The sequence below is a fragment of the Canis lupus genome, chromosome 3 (genome assembly GCF_003254725.2).
Source record: "Canis lupus dingo isolate Sandy chromosome 3, ASM325472v2, whole genome shotgun sequence".
NCBI classification, from domain to species: domain Eukaryota; kingdom Metazoa; phylum Chordata; class Mammalia; order Carnivora; family Canidae; genus Canis; species Canis lupus.
This window is the reverse complement of record NC_064245.1, coordinates 36,508,480-36,526,776: the sequence shown is the minus strand read 5'-3', so window position 1 is coordinate 36,526,776 and position 18,297 is coordinate 36,508,480. Positions and strand designations below refer to the sequence as shown.

At 37.9% G+C, this 18,297-nt stretch overlaps 1 pseudogene; it reads left to right on the top strand.

The window, feature by feature from the left end:
* The window catches only part of LOC112653981 (S-formylglutathione hydrolase-like), a 31,528-nt pseudogene extending 13,545 nt beyond the window's left edge, over positions 1–17,983 (top strand).
* The last annotated feature ends 314 nt before the right edge of the window (positions 17,984–18,297 follow it).

The window sequence follows — 18,297 nt, the reverse complement described above, 5'->3', positions numbered from 1 at the left end:
CTGGGACAATGGGGAGTAAGGGGCTGGAGTCAAGAGTAGATGGCTAATAACCTGTTTCTAGCTTTTTGCAGAGTGGCTCTGTGTACATGCTGTTTGATGGCTTTTTGTCAACAGGACAGTGCTGGGCATGCCCCAAGCCTCCTCACTAGGGGACAAGAGTGGGGACAGGACACCTTACTAGTTCCTTTACTAACTTGGAGTTTTGAATTCCAGCCACTGGCCAGAGGTTAAATGCAGGAGATCTGTGGCCCTGTGTGTGCCAAATACATGAGCATATAGACGGGTTAGAGCAGGGAACTGATGAGGACCCAGGTCACAAAAGATTGCTTGCTTTTATAAGAGGGACTCCTGAGCAGGGGCTTCTGGGACTTCCACTCCACAGGGTCAAGAGGGCTAGATGATGCCATATTCTACCTTACATCACCTTCACCACTCATCCCTCCTTCTGCTCACCAGAACAGTTGGACTGCAGAGAGAAACTGTGCCTCCAGTGGAGACTGGAGTCCCCTACACTAAATCCAGCCCCACTGACTAGGCAGAAGCATCTTTACAAAGACAAGTCAGCTTGAGCCAGCACAGCAGGCCTCTCTGTCAGAAGACAAAAATAAGCCCCCACATCTGCCAAGTCTACTGATTAAAGAAAGATCTAAAACACCATCTTCCAGCTTAATTTCACAAACAAATCAAAGCACATCGACTTAAGGACTAAATATTTCCCATTACAAAGAAGGAGGAACTCTGTATAGGAAAGACCAATGAGAAATGGCAGCCAAAACACAACAGCAGAGTCCAAGTGGGTGGAGGAGTAGGAGATCTGAATTTTATCTGGTCCCAGGAATTCAGCCATATAGCTATTAAATAATTTTTAACACCTGTGAACTCAACCAGAGATCTAAGAAAAGAATAGCTGCAACTCTACAAATAGAGAAACAACTGCTTTCCGCAAGGTAGGTATGGAGAAGTGAACCTGAGGATACATGGGAAGATAAACTTTGGGGGAGCGAGCCTCTGGCAGCCAGTTATCAGAAAGTGATAGAGCAGCAGAGCAGCAAAGCACAAAATCAGAACTTTTAGAAGCCTACTCTGGTGAGGGATATCCCTGCCTGACAGGTTCTCAGGTGGCAAAGTAGGGGCACAATCCTAGGTGGGACAGTGTGTTCTCAGGATCCTCGGGGTCACAGGAAGACCAGGGATGCATGAGTATGGCAGAGTTCCCAGGCATCAAAGCAGAGAAATTGGCTGCAATCAGTGAGCCTAGGAGTGGGCTCTCAGCTCAGGCTTGCCAAAAACCATGAACCAGGTGGGGCACAATTGCTTCAACCTCTCTCTGAGCAGGTGCCCAGCAAGTGTCAGAAGGAATGATCTCTTCTTCCCCCCTGGAGGACTAGCAGCCAAATGCACACTGCAGGAGTCTGCAGGGTTTGTGGACATGCAACAGGGTGCCATGCCTGAGATAGAAATGTTTAGTCATAGGTGGTGTGAGCAAAGATTTCAGACAGAGACCAGGAAGACAGGAAGGATTGGCTACTTTTTCCTGAATGCACACTGGGGAGTGAGGCCCAAGCTTTCAGCTCCATAGCTGAAGATTGGGAGGCCACCATCTTCACTCTTATCCTCTAAAGTGGTGTGGAAAGCCTTCAGGAAACAAAATCCGTATAAACATTCTAGAGCAGATTACGTAGCCTGGCCCCCTGGCAAGGGCAGTGCAATTCTGACCAGGCAGAGACACTTGAGAATAAATGTGGGCAGCCCAGGTGGCTCAGCGGTTTAGTGCTGCCTTCAGTCCAGGGCCTGATCCTGGAGACCTGGGATAGAGTTCCACATCAGGCTCCCTGCATGGAGTCTGCTTCTCCCTCTGCCGGTGTCTCTGCCCCCCCCTCTCTTTCTCTGTCTCTCTCATGAGTAAATAAATAAAATCTTTTTAAAAAAAGAATAAGTTCAATAGGCCCCTCCCCCAGGAGGTCAGCAGGAACATCCAGCTAAGACCAAGTTTACCAAACACTGAGAACTGCAAAACTCCAGCACTAGGGGACTATAGCACATAGAATTCATGTTTTTTCCCCATGATTCTTTAGTCTTTCAGTTTTAATTTGTCCTCTTTCCTTTTTCAACCAATATCTTATTTATCAACTCTTTTTTAATCTTTTTTAAAATTTCATATTTACAGTTACATTACATCTTTTCATTTGTTTAATTTTACCTTGTTTATATACATACGTTTTTGTTTCTTTACAATTTGGGGATGCAGTTTGCTCTAACAGACAAAAATACACTCAGAATCTAGTGTATAGCTCTGTTCTCCTCACCTGTCTGATCATATTCACTTTTTGGTTTGTTTTTTTCTTTGTTTTTTTTTTTTTTTTTGAGGATTTTATTTATTTATTAATGAGACACACAGAGAGAAGTAGAGACATACGCAGAGGGAGAAGCAGGCTCCCTGAGGGATGCCTGATGCAGGACTCCATCCCAAGACCCCAGGATCATGACCTGAAGCAAAGACAGATGCTCAACTGCTGAGCTACCCAGGCATCCCTGCTTTTTCTGTTTTGTTAAATTCTTTTTTTAAAATTTACATATTTACAGTTACATTATATCCTTTCAATATATTTAGTTTTATTTTTGTATATATATTTTCTTTCTTTACAATTTTGGGATGTTGTTTCTTCTAACAAACAGAGTCAAATACACTCAGGATATTGTGTATTACTCAGTTCTGTTCACCTTTCTATTTATTCCTTCATTTTTTGTCTTTTAATTTTCATTTTTATAGTTACATTCTATCCTTTCATTGTATTTCATTTTTTTGCACATATAAGTTTTTCTTCATTACAGTTTTGGGACCTAGTTTTATAGTACAGGGACAAGAGCACACACAGGATCCAGTGGATCCAGTCTGCTCTGTGCACCTGTTTGATTTTTTTCTCTCTCTCTTCATATTTTTTTTCTTACTATGAGTCTCTTCTTATTTATTATTTTTTCTCCTTCTTATTTCTTTAGTTTATATTTCACTGGGGTTCTTGTTTCCATTTTAGTATTTTGTTCCCTCATCCATCTATTTCTTTCTGATTAGAATGACAAGACAGAAAAATTCACATCAAAAGAGAGAACAAAAGGTGGTACTGACTGCCGGAGACCTAATCAAGATGGACATAAGTAAGATGTTGGAATGACAGTTCAGAATAATGATTATAAATATATTAGCAGAGCTTGAGAAAAGGCATAAAATACACTAGAGGATCTCTTTATGGAGAAATAAAAGAACTAAAATCTAATCAAGTTGAAATAAAAAACGCGATTAATGAGAGGCTCTAACTTACAGGATAAATGAGGCAGAAGAGAGAATTAGTGATCTTGAAGGCAGAATTATGGGGAATAAAGAAATTGAGAAACAACCACTGGATAACAAGGGGATAATTTGAGAGATAAATGATACCACAAAGTGAAACAATATTAGAATAATTGGGATCTCAGAAGAAGAGGAAAAGAGGGGCAGAAGGTATTTTGGAGCCAATGGTAGCAGAGAACCTCCCTAATCTGGGGAAAGAAACAGGCGTCCAAGTCCAGGAGGCACAGAGAATCCCTCTAAAAATCAATAAAAATAGGTCAACATCCCCATATAGAATAATGAAACATGCAAATCTCGAGACAAAGAGAAAATCCTGAAAGCATTCCAGGACAAGATATCTGTAATCTATATAAGTAGAAATATTAGACTGGCAGAAAACCTACCCACAGAGACCTGGCAGACCAGAAAAGACTGGCATGATATAATTAGGGTGCAAAATGAGAAAAATATGTAGCCAAGAATACTTTATCTAACTAAGTTGTCATTCAAAATAGGAAAGATAATAAGCTTCCAGAACCAACAGAAACTAAAAGAATTTGTGGTCACCAAACCAGCTCTGCAAGAAATATTAAAAGAGATCATTAAAGCAAACAGAGAGCTGAAAGTAACACAGACCAGAAAGACAATCTGAGACAATATAGAGACAATCTACAGAAACAGGAACTTCATAAGTAGTACAATGGCACTAAATTCATATATTTCAGTACTTACTCTGAATGTAAATGGGATAAATGCCTCAATCAAAAGACACAGGCTATGAGGTTGGCTTAAAAAAAGTAAGACCTATCAATATGCTGTCTGCAAGAGATTTATTTTATATCTGAAGACACCTCCAGATTTTATGTGAGGGGGTGGAGAACCATTTATCATGATAATGGACATCAAAAGAAAGCTGGTGTGGCAACCCTTATATTAGACAATTTAAAAAAATGCTGTAATAAAAATTGAGGAAGGACACTATATCATAACTAAAGAGTTTATCCAACAAGAAGGTCCAACAGTTGTAAATATTTATGCCACTAATATGGGAGCAGCTTGCGATATAAGCCATTAATAACAAAATTAAAGAAACACATTGACAATAACAGTAGGGGTCTTTAACTCTACAGAATGGACAGATCATTTAAGCAGAGATCAACAAGAAAAGAGGAACATTGAATGACACACTAAACCGGTTGGATTTCACAGATACATTCAGAACATTCCATCCTAAAGCAATAGAATATGCACTCTTCTTGAGTGCACATGGAACATTTTCCAGTATAGATCACATACTGGATCATAAATAAGATCTCAGCAGGTACCAAAAGATTGGGATCATTTCCTATATATTTTCAGAACACAATGCTTTGAAATTGGAACTCAGTCACAAGAGGAAATTTGAAAAGACCATAAATACATAAAGGCTAAAGAGTATCCTAATAAAGAATAAATGAGTCAACAAGTATTAAAGAAGAATTTTTAAAAATCCATGGAAACATGAAAATGGGAGAACAACTGTTAAAAACATTTGATGTAGTAAAGGTGGTCCTAAGAGGGAACTATACAGTAAGCCTTTCTCAAAAGACAAGAAAGGACTCAACTATACAAACTAACCATACACCCAAAAGAACTGGAGAAAGTACAGCAAATAATGCCTAAACCCAGCAAGAGAAGATAAATAAAGATTAAAGCAGAAATTAATGAAATAGAAACCAAAAGAACAGTAAAGCAAATCAATGAAACTAGGAACTCGTTCTTTGAAAGAATCATGATTAATAAACCCATGGCCGAGCTTATCAAAAGAAAAGAGGAACGACCCAAGTTAATGAAATCATGAATGAAATAGGAGAGATCATAACCAACACTAAAGAAATACAAACAATTATAAGAACATATTATGAGCAATTATATGCCAACATATTAGGCAGTCTGGAAGAAATGGATGCATTCCTAGAGATGTATAAACCACCAAAACTGAAATAGTAAGAAATAGAAAACATGAACAGAACAATAACCAGCAAGGAAATTGAACCAGTAATCAAAAATCACCCAAAAAAGTAGAGCCCAGAGCCAGATGGATTCTTATAAGAATTCTACCAAACATTTACAGGAGAATTAATATCTATTCTTCTGAAGCTGTTTCAAAAAATAGAAATGGAAGGAAAACTTCCAAACTTATTCTATAAAGTTAGCATTACCTTGATCCTAAAACCAGAAAAAGACTCCACCAAAAAGGAGAATTACAGTCCAAAATTTCAGATGAACATGGATACCAAAATTCTCACCAAGATATTAACCAATAGAAACCAAAAAATAAATGGATATTAGTTGCTGGACTGTGCAGAGGTTCAAGGTTTATGGCAATCCTGAGCTGATAGCCTACTCTTGGGTTCACTGATTGCAGCTGGCTTCCCTACTAAAATGCCTGGTAACTCTGCCACACTCAGGCACCCTTGGTCTTCCTTCTACCCCAAAGATCCTGAGACCACACTGTCCCACCTACATTTCAGTACCCCTTCACCTTCTGAGTGCCTTTAAGTCAGGCACATCCCTCACTGGAGGAGACTTCTAAAAGTTAGTTTGTGTTCCACTCCTATTTCACTTTCTAGTGCCAGTTTATAGATGCTCCCTCTCCACATGGTTTATCTTCCTATATTGCCTAGAATTTATGTCTCTGAACTTGCTACCTTGCACAAAGTGGTTGCTTTTCTATTTGTGTTGCAGCCATTTTTTTTTAGCTTTCTGTTTGAGTTTGCAGGTGCTCAGGATGATTTTATAGCTATCGAGCTGAATTCTTAGGACTAGATGAATCTAGGGTCTCCTATTGTTTTGCCATCTGGGACTCAAAAACTCCATATAAAATTTTGGGAGACAGGGCAAGATGGCAGAGTATTAGGGGTCCTCAACACACCTGGCCCCACCAACTTACCTAGATAACTTTCAAATCATTCTGAATGCACACTAATTCAACCTGAGAAGGAGAACAGCCAGGATACTACAGAAAGAAAGGTTTCACTTCTAGGAAGAATCATCTAGGGTGAAACTTACTTAGGTAGTTGATATTCTTGATTCATCCCACTCATACAGCCACTCTGTACTGAGCAAAATGACAAGAGAAAGAACTTACTACAAAGAATCAGAAACAGTACTCTCTGCCACAGACTTTCAGAATTTGAATTACAATTCGATGTCAGAAAGGCAATTCAGAAGCAAAACTATAAAGCTACTGAGGGCTCTGGAAAAAAAAGAATAATGGATTCAAGAGACTTCATGACTGCAGAATTTAGATCTAATCAGGCTGAAATTAAAAATCAATTAAATGAGATGCAAACCAGACTGGATGTCCTAACAATGAGAGTTAATGAGATGGGAGAGTGAGTTACATAGAAGACAAGTTGATGGCAAGGAAGGAAGCCGAGGAAAAAAAGAGAAAAGCAATGAAAAGACCGTGAGGAAAGGTTAAGGGAAATAAATGATGCCCTCAGAAGGAAGAATCTACGTAAAATTGAAGTTCCAGAGAGCGCCTAGAGGGAAAGATGGCCAGAAAGCATATTTGAACAAATCATAGCTGAGAACTCACTTAATTTGGGGATGGAAACAGGCATTCAGATAAAGAAGATAGGCTCCCCTAACCCAAAATCAATAAAATCCATCCAATACCTCGACATTTAATAGTGAAACTTTCTAATTCCAAAGATAAAAAGATCCTTAAAGCAGCTTGAGAGAAGATATTCTTATATGGGGAGAAATATCAGATTCATAGCAGACCACTCCACAGAGACCTGGTAGGCCAATAAGGGCTAGCAGGATATATTCAGGGTACTAAATGACATGAACACGCAGCCAAGAATACTATATCCAGCAAGGCTCTCATTAAGAATAGAAGGAGAGATAAGAGCTTCCAGAATAAGCAGAAACTGAAAAAATATGTGACCACAAAACCAGCTCTGCTAGAAATATTAAGGGGGACTCTGTAAAAGAAAGAGGAAGTCTAAAGAAATAATATCCCAAAACAGGACTGAATACTTAATAGGATGACACTAAATTCATATTTTTGAAGGGTTACTCTGAACATGAATGAGCTAAATGATCCCATCAAAAGACACAGGGTTTCAGACTGTATTAAAAAAGCAAGACCCATCTATTTGCTGTCTATAAGAGACTCATTTTAGATATAAGGACACCTCCACCCTGAAAATAAAGGTTGGAGAACCATTTACCATTCAAATGGTCCTCAAAAGAAAGCCAGGGTAGCAATCCTCATATCAGATAAATTAAAGTTTATCCCAAAGACTGTAGTAAGAGGTGAAGAGGGACACTATATCATACTTAAAGGGTCTATCTCACAAGAAGACCTAACAATCATGAATATTTATGCCCCTAATGTGGGAACTGCTAAGGATATAAATCAATTACTAACCAAAGTAAATAGATACTTAGACAATAATACACTAATACTGAGAGATTTCAACACAGCTCTTTCTGCAAATGACAGATCTTCCAAGCACAACAGCACCAAAGAAAAGAGGGCTTTAAATGATGCAGTAGACCAGATAAATTTCATAGATATGTACATAACTTTACATCTAAACACAACTGAACACACATCTTTCTCAAGTGCACATGGAACTTTCTCCAGAATAGACAACATATTGGGTCACAAATCAGGTCTCAACTGATACCAAAAGAATGGGATTGTCCCCTGCATATTTTCAGAAGAGAATGCTTTGAAACTAGAACTCAATCACAAGAAGAAATTCGGGAGAAACACAAACACGTGGAGGTCAAAGAGGATCCTGCTAAACGATGAATGAGTCAACTGGGAGATTAGAGAAGGTTTAAAAAGATTCATGGAAAGTAATGAGAATGAAGATACAACCATTCAAAATCTTTGGGTTACAGCAAAAGCAGTCCTGAGAGGGAAATGCATCGCAATACAAGCATCCCTCAAAAAATTGGAAAAACTCAAATACACCAGCTAACTTTGCACCTAAAGAAACTGGAGAAGGAACAGCAAATAAAACCTACACCCAGCAGAAGAAGAGAGTTAAAAAATATTAGAGCAGAACTCAATGATATAGAGACCAGAAGAACTGTGGGACAGATCAACAAAACCAGGAGTTGGTTCTTTGAAAGAATTAATAAGATAGGAAAAACATTAGCCAGTCTTATTAAAAAGAAGAGAGAAAAGATTCAAATTAATAAAATCATGAATGCAAAAGGAGAGATTGCAATCAATACCAAGGAAATACAAACGATTTTTAAAACATATTATGGGGATCCCTGGGTGGCGCAGTGGTTTGGCGCCTGCCTTTGGCCCAGGGCGCGATCCTGGAGACCCGGGATGGAATCCCACATTGGGCTCCCAGTGCATGGAGCCTGCTTCTCCCTCTGCCTGTGTCTCTGCCTCTCTCTCTCTCTCTCTCTCTCTGTGACTATCATAAATAAAACATATTATGAACAGCTGTATGCCAAGGCAATCTAGAGGAAATGGATGCATATCTGGAAAACCACAAATTGCCAAAACGGGAACAGGAAGAAATAAAAAATACGAATAGGCCAATAACTGGGGAGGAAATTGAAGCAGTCATCAAAAAACCTCCCAAGACACAAAAGTCCAGGGCCAGATGGCTTCCCAGGGCAATTCTATCAAATGTTTAAAGAAGAAATAATACCTATTCTACTAAAGCTGTTCTGAAGGATAAAAAGGGATGGAATACTTCCAAACTCATTTTATGACCAGCAACCCCTTAATTCCAAAACCAGACACCCCACCAAAAAGGAGAATTTAGACCAATATCCCTAATGAACACAGATGCAAAAATTCTCAAAAAGATACTAGTCAATGGAATCCAACAATACATTAAGAAGTTTATTCACCATGACCAAGTGGGATTTATCCCCAGAATGCAAGGTTAGTTCAACACTCATAAAACAATCAACGTGATAGATCACATCAAAAAGAGTGAAAACAAGAACCATATGATCCTTTCAATAGATGCAGAGAAAGCATTTGACAAAATACAGCATCCATTCCTGATCAAACTCTTCAGAATGTTGAGATAGAGGGAACATTCCTCAGCAGCTTTTTTTAAAGATTTTATTTATTTATTCATGAGAATACAGAGACAGAGAGAGAGGCAGAGGCACAGACAGGGAGAAGCAGGCTCCATGCAGGGAGCCCAACGTGGGACTCGATCCCGGGTCTTCAGGACCATGCCCTAGGCTAAAGGTGGTGCTAAACGGCTGAGCCACCTGGGGTGCCCCATTCCTCAGCATCTTAAAAGCCATCTACGAAAAGCCCACAGCGAATATCATTCTCAATGGGAAAAAAAACGGAGAGACTTTCCCCTAAGATCAGGAACACAACAGGGATGTCCACTCTCACCACTGCTAAACATAGTACTAGAAGTCCTAGCCTCAGCAATCAGACAACAAAAAGAAATAAAAGACATTCAAATTGGCATAGAAGAAGTCAAACTCTCCCTCTTCAAAGATGACATGATACTGTAGATGGAGAGCCCATAGGACCCTATCCCAAGATTGCTAGATCTCATACAGCAATTCAGCAATGTGACAGGATACAAAATCAATGCCCAGAAATCAGTGGCATTTCTGTATACTAACAATGAGACTGAAGAAAGAGAAATTAAGGAATCAATCCCATTTACAATTGCACCCAAAAGCGTAAGATACCTAGGAAATAAACCCAACCAAAGAGGTAAAGGATCTATACTCTAAAAACTACAGAAAGCTTCTGAAAGAAATTGAGGAAGACACAAAGAGATGGAAAAATATTTCATGCTCATGGATTGGAAGAATTAATATTGTAAAAATGTCAGTACTACCCAGGGCAATTTACACATTTAATGGAATCCCTATCAAAATATCATGGATTTTCTTCAGAGAGTTGGAACAAATAATCTTAAGATTTGTGTGGAATCAGAAAAACCCAAAAAAGCCAAGTGAATATTGAAAAAGAAAACCAGAGCTGGGGACATCAGAATGCCTGATGGATTTCAAGCTGTATTACAAAGTTATGATCTTCAAGACAGTGTGGTACTGACACAAAAACTGACACATGGATCAATAGAACAGAATAGAGAACCCAGAAATGGGCCCTCAACTCTACGGTCAACTAATACTTGACAAAGCAGGAAAGACTGTCCACTGGAAAAAGGACAGTCTCTTCAATAGATGGTGTTGGGAAAATTGGACAGCCACGTGCAAAAGAGTGAAACTAGACCATTCTCTTATACCATATACAAAGATAAACCCAAAATGGATTAAAGATCTACATGTGAGACAAGAATCCATCAAAATCCTAGAGGAGACCACAGGCAGTACCATTTTTGAACATGGCCACAGTAACTTCTTGCACGATACACCTATGAAGACAAGGGAAACAAAAGCAAAAATGAATTATTGGGACTTTATCAGGATGAAAAGTTCTGCACAGCAAAAGAGACAGTCAACAAAACTCAAAGACAAGGTACAGAATGGGAGAAGATATTTGCAAATGACATATTAGAGAAAGGGCTAGTATCTAAGATCTATAAATAAATTAAACTCAACGGCAAAGAAACAAACAATCCAATCATGAAATGAGAAAGAGACGTGAACAGAAATTTCACCAAAGAAGACATACACATGGCCATCAAGCACATGAGAAAGTGCTCCGCATCACTTGCCATCAGGAAAATACAAATCAAAACCACAATGAGATACCACCTCACACCAGTGAGAATGGTGAAAATTAAAAAGACAGGAAACAACAAATGTTGGAGAGGATGTGGAGAAAAGGGAACCCTCTTGCACTGTTGGTGGGAATGTGAACTGGTACAGACACTCTGGAAAACTGTGTGGAGGTTCCCCAGAGTTAAAAATAGAGCTACCCTATGACTCAGCAATTGCACTGCTGGGGATTTACCCCAAAGATACAGATGAAGTAAAAGACCGAGACACCTGCACCCCAACATTCATAGCAGGAATGTCCACAATAGCCAAATTGTGGAAGGAGTCTTGGTGTTCATCAACAGATGAATGTAGAAAGAAAATGTGGTCTATATATACAATGGAATATTACTCAGCCATTAGAAATGATGGATACCCAGCATTTGCTTCAACTTGAATGGAACTGGAGGGTATTATGCTGAGTGAAGTAAGTCAACCGGAGAAGGACAATCATTATATGGTTTCACTCTTACAAGGAATATATAAAATAGTGAAAGGGATTATAGGGGAAAGAAGAGAAAATGAGTAGGAAAAATCAGAGAGGGTGACAGAACATGAGAGACTCCTAACTCTGGGAAACCAACAAGGGGTAATGGAAGGTGAAGTGGGCCAGGGATGGGGTGACTGGGTGACAGGCACTGAATGGGGCACTTGACCAGATGAGCACTGGGTGTTATACTATATGTTGGCAAATCGAACTCCAATAAAAAAATATACAAAAAATAAATAATTTTTGGTTGTTTCAGTTCTGTGAAAAATATTGATCATATTTCGATAGGGATTGCTTTGAATATTTATGTTACTTTGGTTAAGTATAGACATTTTAATAATAGCTGTTCTTCCAATTCATGAGCAGGGAATCTTTTTCCATTTCTTTGTATCTTCCTCAATTTCTTTCCTAAGTGTTCTATAGATTTCAGAGTACAGGTACTATACTTCCTTGGTTAGGTTTCTTCTGATGTATCTTATGGTTTTTGGTGCAATTACCTATGGTATTAATTCCTTGATTTCTTCTTCTCCTGCTTCATTGGTAGTGTATAGAAATGCAACTGAATTCTGTGCATTGATTTTGTATCCTGCCACACTGCCGAATTGCTGTATGAGTTCTAGCAATCTTGGGGTGCAGTCTTTTGGGTTTTCTACATAGAGTATCATGTCATTTGCAAAGAGTGACTTTGTTGCCAATATGGATCCCTTTTTTTTCTTCTTCTTGTCTGATTGCTGAGTTTAGGAATGCTAGTACTATGTTGAACAACAGCGGTAGTAGTGGACATCCCTGTCATGTTCCTTACTTTAGCAGGAAAGCTCTTTTTTTCCCCATTAAGGGTGAAATTCACTGTGGGTTTTCCATAATGGCTTATGATATTGATGTATGTTCCTCTCCCCCCTACATTGTGAAGAGTTTTAAGAAAAAATGCTATATTTTGTCATATGTTTTTTTCTGAATTTATTGAGAGGATAATATGGCTCTTGTCCTTTCTTTTATTACTGTGATGAATCACTTTGATTGATTTATGGATGTTGACCCACCCTTGCAGCCCACGAATAAATCCCAATTGGTCATGGTGAATAATCTTTTTAACATACTGTTGGAATGTATTAGCTAATATCTTGGTGAGAAATTTTACATTCATATTCATCAAGAATATCCATATGTAAGTGTTTTTATAGATGTCATTGGTTTTAGGATCAAGGTAATGCTGGCCTCATAGAATGAGTTTGGAAGACTTATTTTCATTTCTGTCTTTTGAAACAGCTTCATAATAAAATGTATTAATTATTTTTTAAATATTTAGTAGAATTCCACCTGTGAAGCTATCCGGCCCTGCACTCTTGTTTGTTTGATGGTTTTTGATTATTACTTCAATTTCCTTGCTCATTATAGGTCTGTTCACCTTTTCCACTTATTCCTGTTTCAGTACTGTTAGTTTATATGCTCTAAGAATTTATATATTTCTTCCAGATTGCCAAATTTTTTGACATTATTTCTCATAATATTGTTATAATTATTTGTATTTCTTCACTGTTGGTCATGATTTCTCTTCTTTCATTCATGATTTCATTAATTTGGGTCCTTCCTCTTTTCTTTTTGGTAAGTCTGGCGAGGGGGTTATTGATTTTATTTATTCTTTCAAAGAACCAGTTCCTAGGGATGCCTGGGTGGCTCAATGGTTGAGCATCTGCCTTCAGCTCAGGGAGTGATCTGGGTCTGGGAATTGAGTCCCATATCCAGCTCATTGCAAGGATCCTGCTTCTTCCTCTGTTTATGTCTCTGCTTCTCTCTGTGTGTCTCTCATGAATACATAAATAAAATCTTTTTTATTAAAAGAGCCAGTTCCTAGTTTCTTTGATCTGTTTTTTTTTAATTTCTATATCATTTATAAAAATCTATATCATTGCTTTCTCCTCTAATCTTTTTTCCCCCTTGTGCTACTGGATTTAGGCTTTATCTGATGTTCTTTCTCTAGATCCTTTAGGGGTAAGGTTAACTTGTGTATTTGAAACCTTTTGTATCTCTTGAGAAAAACTTGTACTGCTATATACTTCCCTCTTAGGACCATCTTTGCTGCATCCCAAAGGTTTTGAACACTTGTGCTTTCATTTTCATTTGTTTCCATGAATTTTTAAAATTCTTCTTTAATTTTTCTGGTTGAGTCATTCATTCTTTAGTAGAATGATCTTTAGCGTCCATGTATTTATGGTCTTTCTAAATATCATCTTTCATTGAGTTCCAATTTTAAATCATTGTGGTCTGAAAATATGCAAGGAATGATCCAATCTTTTGGTACCCACTGAGGCCTGATTTTTGACTCAGTATGTGATCTATTCTGGGGAATGCTACATGTGCACTGGAGAAGAATATGTATTCTGCTCCTTTAGGTTGGATTGCTCTGAATATATCTGTGAAGTCCATCTGGTCCAGTGTGTCACTCAAAGCCCCTGTTTCCTCATTCTTCTGCTTAGATGGTGGATCCATTGCTGTGAGTGCACTGTTAAAATCCCCTACTATTATTGTACTATTGTCAATGAATTTCTTTAATTTTGTTATTCATTGGTTATATATATTTGGCTGCTTCCAAATTAAGGGCATAAATATTTATAATTGTTAGATCTTCCTGTTTCTTAGTCCCTCTTATTATGATTTGGTGTCATTCTTCAACTCTTATTACAGTCTTTGGTTAAAAATCTAGTTCATTTGATATAAGGATGGCTACTCCAGCTTTCCTTTGATGTCCATTAGCATTATAAATGATTCTCCACCTCCATACTTTCAACCTGGAGGTGTCTTTATGTCTAAAATGAGTCACTTGTAAAGCAGTATATCAATGGGTCTTGTTGTTGTTGTTGTTTTATCTATTCTGATATCCTGAATCTTTTGATTGGATAATTTAGTCCATTAGATTTAGAGTAATTATTGAAACATGAATTTAGTGCCATTGTATTACCTGTAATGTTGCCATTCCTGTAGATTGTCTCTGTTACCTTCAGGTCTTTGTTACTTTTGGACTCTCTCTCCACTCAAAGGATCCTCTTAATATTTCTTGCAGGGCTGGTTGAGTGTTTACAAATTCTTTTGGTTTAGGTGTGTCTTGGAAACTCTATGTTTCCTTCTATTCTGAATGACAGCCTTGATATATAAAGTATTCCTGGATGCATATTTTCCCATTTTGCACATTGAATATATCATGCCCATCCTTTCTGGTTAGGTGAGAATAGAGATAGTGGCCATCTAATGAGCTCAGGCAAGGAGGGAATCTGTGCCTCTAAATGCTCTTTAAGTAGATATTCAATTGTTCCTTTTTCCCCCTCTACATTCATACTGCAAGAAATATTAAGAGGATTAAGGAGTGCACTTGTGATTCCCAGTGGGTGTTGTATGGAATTGTTGAATCACTATTTTGTACATTTGAAAACACTGTATGTTAACTGGAATTCAAATAAAAACTTAAAAAAAAAACCTTTAGCGTTGAACTTTTATTTATTTATCTATCTATCTATCTATCTATCTATCTATTTATTTATTTATTTATTTGAGAGAGACAGAGTGAGCAAAGGGAGACAAGCAGATTGCCCACGGAGTGGGAAGCCCAGCTCAGGGCTCACCCCAGGACCCTGAGGTCATGGCCTGAGCTGAAATCAAGAGTAAGCAACCCAGGTGCCTCAGTCTTGAACTTCTTTACATTCTGTTGTAAATAATGTCCGTTCCTTTGAAAATAGATAAAGATCTTTCTGCTTTAAATCCATAATTAATCTCTAAATAAAGACAATTAAAATGTCATAACTTGGGATGCCTGGGCAACTCAGTTAGTTAAGCATCTGCCTCCAGCTCAGGTCCTGATCCCAGGGTCCTGGGATCCAGTCCCACATCAGGGCTCCCTGCTCAGTAGGGAACCTGTTTCTCCCTCTCCCTCTGACTGCAGCTCCCTCTCTTTGTGATCTCTCTCTGTCAAATAAATAAATAAAATATTAGTAAAATAAAATAAAATGTAATAATTCTCCCTATCATATTACAACTATCCTGTATATAACCAAAAATGCAATAACCCTTCCCTAGAAGAGGATTTAATGTTTGCAGGTGATGTTTACTATTTTCCCTGATATTGTATATCTTAAAACTATGATATGAAGTTAACATAATGTATTCAAGACATCTCATTTTATATTATAAAGGGATAAGAGAGACAAGAAAACAAAGAGATTTTCTACATGCACACAATATATTCATAACAAAACAAGGAACAACTGTTTATAACAATTACAGATCTTATTTATGTAAATGGTCATGAGTTTATAGCTGATATTATAACTCTCACTCTTTCTTTATACATGTATATTCTTTATAAGCCTCAGGTAAAGAGTCATAAAGACTATATATGTATAAAGAATATATATATTCTTTACTTGATGGAGTGACCCAAACTTTCATTCCTGAAGAGTATGGACCATTAACAGTCCTGCTTGAATTGAATTTTAGTTTTCCATTGACTTTAATCACAGGGTATGGTAGTACTAAGAGACACACAAAGTATATCTTTCACTTCTTACATGCTCTTCCTTACCTCCATGGTGGAATAGCAATCCAATTACACTTTAGTAATTGGGATTAAGAACATCAGCCAGTACAATAATTCCTTCATACGCCTGTTGATTCATAGGCATGAGGAATTCAAAGTAACCTAGAGTCAGTTTTAACTTCCAGTTCAAAAGAATGTTTGTCTCACTTGGGTGGAAGCATTCTTCCCTTTGAAAGTAAGACCTCTAGAACAATAAAGCATAATGTCACAAGGATAGTAAGCCAAAATCTTACTGGTGGATATTTAGAGGCAATATTGAGTGGTGCCACTCTCACTTCTACACCTGGCTTCTTGGACCCATGAAACTTGGCTGTGGGAAAAACAGCAATATATTGAATGATGACTTAGAGTATATACATTTTTTGTATGACATTGCCTTAATCTCACAAAGTACTATCACCTGACACTGTAACTAAGTCTTCATAAAGCCATTCCACTGTTCTATCATAGCAACTTATTCAAGATGGTGGAAAACATTGTAAGATTGTGAATTTCGTGAACATGGAATCATTGATACATTTCATTTGATATGACATGAATTCCTTGATCAAAAACAACGCTATTGTAATAGCACAATAGTGAGTAAGGTGCTCATTAAGTCCCCAGTAGTTAATCTTGGCAAAAGCATCACATATAGAGAATGCAAATCCATATCTAGAATACGTGTCTATTTCAGTAAGAATGAAACACTACCTCTTCCATGATGGAAGGAGTCTAATGGAAACAAGTTGCCACCAGCTTGCTGGCTGAGTTTCCTGGGGAATGGTGCATATAAGGGAATCAGTGTTGGCCTCTACTGCTGGTAGATGCTCACTCAGCAGTGTTCATAAGCAGATTGGCCTTTGTGAGTAACAATCCATGTTACTGGCCCCATGTATATCTTCCATCCCTTCAATGATAACCACTTTGTTCATGAGCCCACTGAGTCATTACAGAGTGGCTGGGGATAAACACTGACTGCTATCCACAGAATGGGACATCCTATCCACTAGATTATTAGAATCCTCCTCCTCTGCTAAGGTAACCCTTTGTTGAACATTTGCAAAGGCTCAAATATTTCCATATTTTTGCCCATTTAAAAATTCCTTCCTGGTTCTAGGTGCTTCTTCTTTCCCCACTGTCAATCTCAGAGGATCATTTATAATATAGTATAGACAAAGTAATTGGTCATGAGAAGAATGACATTGAAATAGATTTCCATCAACAAGTGCTTTGGTGGATTTCAGGAAGTTTTTGAACATGACAGTTTGAAGGGGGCTGCAAAGTAGAAGCTAAAGAGAAGATGAGAGCTGGGACTCTGGCATCAGTGCTGGGTTTTATGTGGATGCAACTGGAGGTCCTTGGAAAACTAACTACAGAATGTACTCTTATGTAACTGAGGAGCTTCCCCAACTCATAAATGCCAATTTTCCTGTGGACCCCCAAAGGATATCTATTTTTGGTCACTCTATGAGAGGATGTAGAGCTGATTTGCGCTTTGAAGAATCCTGGAAAGTACAAATCTGTGCCAGGATTTGTTCTGGTTTCCAACCTACGGTTCTGTCCTTGGAACAAAAAAAAAAATCCTTTAGTGAATATTTGGAAACAGATCAAAGTAAATGGAAGATGCTACCTATCTTGTGAATTCTTATCCAGGTTCTCAGCTTGATATACTAATTGATCAAGGAAAAAATAACCAGTTCCTTTCAGATAGACAGTTATTACCTGATAACTTCATAGCTGCATGTACAGTTAAGAAAATCCCTGTTATTTTTAGATTACAAGAGAGTTAGATCATAGCTACTACCTCATTGCAACCTTTATTACTGATCACATTGGACATCCTGCAAAATACCTGAATACATAAAAACTTCACATAAAATAATTTCTTCAGGATTATAAAATTGCAACAAACATAATTACAGGGAAAAGAGATTTCAAAACATTGGAGATCATAGCACTAAAAATGCATCATTCTATAATTGAATCACTTTCCGAATAAATACAGAAAACCTGGGGTGGGGGGGAGTCTACCCACATACCTCTTCCCTAGATTTCCTTAGCATCATTTTTCTAGTCCTATTTCCTCCAATCTCTGACCAACCACCCAAATAATTGGCCACATCTCAAGAATTGGTATATAATCTCAAGTCTGGAAATCTGTTCTTCCAAGCAGAGTAA